We start from the raw sequence: 3,738 nt of genomic DNA, 5'->3' as shown, positions 1-3,738 counted from the left end.
AGCACCTCTGCATCGCTCCTATGCCCTTGGCACAGCAGCCCAGTGGCCTTGGTACGCTTTCCAGCATTCCAGGACACTTGGGTAAAAAGAGGTAAAACTTGCCAGTTGTGTGAGTTGAACCTAGAGCCTTGTGGTAGTGCCCAGAGCGCTGCAACCACTCAGCTATTGTGTGTTGAGGTATACTTCTGCTTGTCTCTTGTTTATACCTTCACCACCTTCCTATTCCAGTATCTCGCGACTTTGCCCCTATTTCGCCTTTCTCTACTCTTTGGCTTACTATGGAGAACTCCGAGCTACTGTCCAGTTCCCAAACCTTATTTCTTTTCACCTATATAACCCTGGTGTCCACAGAGCGTCTCCTTACTTGCTCACTGTTGGACACCAGGTCAGTACCCTTGTATTTCGTCTTTATCAATACTACTTGCTCACTGTTGGACACCAGTGCCTCTTCTGAGTTTGATAGGTTGATGTCTGGATGACATGTTGGTATATTCCTAGGCTTTATAAACACAGAATACGATGACAGTTCTCATTGAAGTAATCAATGGTGATTGGTTAAAACAAAGAAAGAGCTTGACAAGGTTGCCTGGGCCAGCCTTGAACTGCAATGTGGACTGTGCACTTGCTGCCAGTCTTTGTTGCAAGTGCAAGCCTGGTAAAGACAGACAATGTCAGGCTTGGTGAGCTTGCAGCCCTGCAAGCCCCTGGCCTGCTACATCCAAGAGAGGCGACCTCTTGACCAGCTTCAAAGCTTCATCTGATTGGCAACTATGCCATTGCATGATCGCAAGTCCATTATTACCAATACTATCAGCCTCTCTCACCACAATCTCTTGCCAAAGCTGAGGGCATTGGAAAAGTAACAGCAGTGGATAACCCCAAATATTGATGTGCATGAAAGATTGCATTCTGCTTGACATACTTTTGCCTAGAGGCAAGCAAGCCCCTGAGATGCAGGACACTTCTATGTCCGTTTTACACCCTATGGTTGTGGGTTAATATTGCAATAATGCCACCAGAGGATGTCAGTTGTCCAGATTGTGAGGACAAGAGTAGAGAGAGGCAAGATGGGGCAAACTTGGGAGATACTGGATAAGGAAGGTGATGAAGGTAGTGCACACATGAACAGGCTCAATGAGCTCAGACTCGCCCTGATCCCTCAGCCAGTGGAAGCACAAGTCCAGCTGCTTCATCCTCCCATGGTAGTCAGGATTCTTGGCCACAGAGATGGCACTCCAATCTACAGCTTTGAAGGGCCAGACACAAGCCTGAAGTGATCGAGCACATCCTGAGTGTAGTGACACTGGGAGAGAGCTATGGTGCGCTGAGAGCGGTCCCTGTCGATCTTGATGCCTAGCAGCTGAGTGGTGCGACCGAGATCCCTAAGCTTGAAGCGCTGAGACAGCTCGGCGACGCAGCGATCCAGCTCTGCTTCAGACGACGAGGCGAGCGTCATGTCATCCACAAACACTGGGATCAGCACCTGCACACCTCCCCTGGTGAACACATAGAGTGCACTGTCAGAGTAGGTGCGCTTGAAGCCCATCTCGAGCAGAGCAGCATGCAGCTTCCTATTCCACATGCGTCCACCCTGCTTAGTCCCATAGAGAGGACGCTTGAGCAGGCATACCTGCTCCTTGCCACCACTGTGAAAGCCCTCTGGCTGACGCATATAGAGCGTGACATCCATGTCCCCTTGCAAGTACGCATTGGAGATGTCGACAGAGCAAAGGTGGAGGTCATGGATGGCAGCAAGGGACAGGATGAAGCGAATGGTGGAGAGGCGGACAGTGGGAGCAAAGACCTCGAGGTAGTCGAAGCCAGGACGCTGGGAGAAGCCTTGGGCAACCACTCGAGCCTTGTGACGCTCTATGGACCCATCAGCATTGCGCTTCAGCTTAAACACCCACCGACTTCCTATAGCCTTCTCCCCAGGGGGGAGAGTCACAACCTCCCAGGTCCCATTGGTCCAGTGAGCGCCCATCTCGTCTACACAGGCGTCATACCAGAGGGGATCCTGAGCAACAGCCTCAGCATAGGTCCTGGGCTCCTTGTAGGAATCACCCTGGAGTGCCAGTTCCCTGCCATAGGCCTCCCCATGCACAGCTAGTGCAGCGTCCGCGTCTTCAGCGTCCTCGTCCTCTTCCTCACTGTCTGGGACCACCTCCACCTGCTCATCCACAGGGACAAGCGGTTCAGCGGGCCCAGCAGGTGCAGGCTCAGCAGGGTACAAGCGAGGCTTGTCCAGCTTCCACCACTGAGTGGTAGCAGTCCTATCCCTGGCAGAACGACGTGTAGGGGCTTGAGGCGCAGGGACAGAGCGAGCACGACGAGGAGGAGTACTGGGGCGATCTGGAGGGGCTTGGCCCTCATCAGCATCACCAGGAGGCGAAAGAGAACGCGAAGGCGGTGGAGGAGGCGTTGGGGCACGGTTGTGAGCACCTGGGACGTCCTGAGGACGCTCCTGAGGCGCAGGCGGCGCAGGTGGAGCACCATTCTCCCCCCCATGGCCCAATGGCTCATCAAGCTCATCAGGAAGATAGACACCCACAGGGGGTGCAGGGGAAGGTGGTGGGTCGCTCCTAGGCCTAGAGAGGCCAGGGAAGTAGTGCTCATCGAAGTCAGCACGCTCTGCGATGACAGTGCGCTTGGTGGTGGGGTTGTAGAACTTCCAGCCCTTGTAGCCCTCAGGATAGCCAAGGAAGACGCACTTTTCCACATGGGAGCCCAGAGAGCGACGCTTATCCCTCTGCACATGCACATAGGCAGTGCAGCCCCGGACTCGGAGGTGGGAGACGTCAGGCTTACACCCGTGCCACAGCTGGTAGGGCGTGCCCTCAGGGACTGCCTCAGTGGGCAAGCGGTTCCACACATGCACCAGAGCAGCAAGGCACTCCCCCCAGAACAACTTGGGCAGGCCAGACTCGGCCAGAAGAGCAGTGATGCGCTCAGAGAGCACCCCATTGGCACGTTCAGCAACCCCATTCTGCTGAGGTCGATTGCAAACAGTGCCTGCGCACTATGCCACACTCTGTCAGAGTGCGCCCAGCACCTCTGCATCGCTCCTATGCCCTTGGCACAGCAGCCCAGTGGCCTTGGTACGCTTTCCAGCATTCCAGGACACTTGGGTAAAAAGAGGTAAAACTTGCCTGTTGTGTGGGTTGAACCTACAGCCTTGTGGTAGTGCCCAGAGCGCTGCAACCACTCAGCTATTGTGTGTTGAGGTATACTTCTACTTGTGTCTTGTTTATACCTTCACCACCTTCCTTATCCAGTATCTCGCGACTTTGCCCCTATTTCGCCTTTCTCTACTCTTTGGCTTACTATGGAGAACTCCGAGCTACTGTCCAGTTCCCAAACCTTATTTCTTTTCACCTATATAACCCTGGTGTCCACAGAGCGTCTCCTTACTTGCTCACTGTTGGACACCAGGTCAGTATTTCGTCTTTATCAATACACTTGCTCACTGTTGGACACCAGTGCCTCTTCTGACCCTGATACTGAGACGTGTCCTCAGGATCCTGACAAGGCTGAGGATGGAGAAGGCAGCTGGCGAGCCCTGTCTGAGGAACAGCGCATCCATGTCAAGGGCAAGGAGGATGACTCCATTGCTATGTGGGACGCTCTCCAGGCTGTGCATCAGCAGAAGATCCCTGGCACTCGCTTCAATGCTTTTGACGACTTCTTTGAGGAGTCCCTCAGCTCCCTCATTGCTAGGGTGGACACTTTGTCTCTGCC

Source organism: Coniophora puteana (assembly GCF_000271625.1).
Source record: "Coniophora puteana RWD-64-598 SS2 unplaced genomic scaffold CONPUscaffold_1, whole genome shotgun sequence".
Classification (NCBI taxonomy): domain Eukaryota; kingdom Fungi; phylum Basidiomycota; class Agaricomycetes; order Boletales; family Coniophoraceae; genus Coniophora; species Coniophora puteana.
This window is presented reverse-complemented; position numbering follows the sequence as displayed.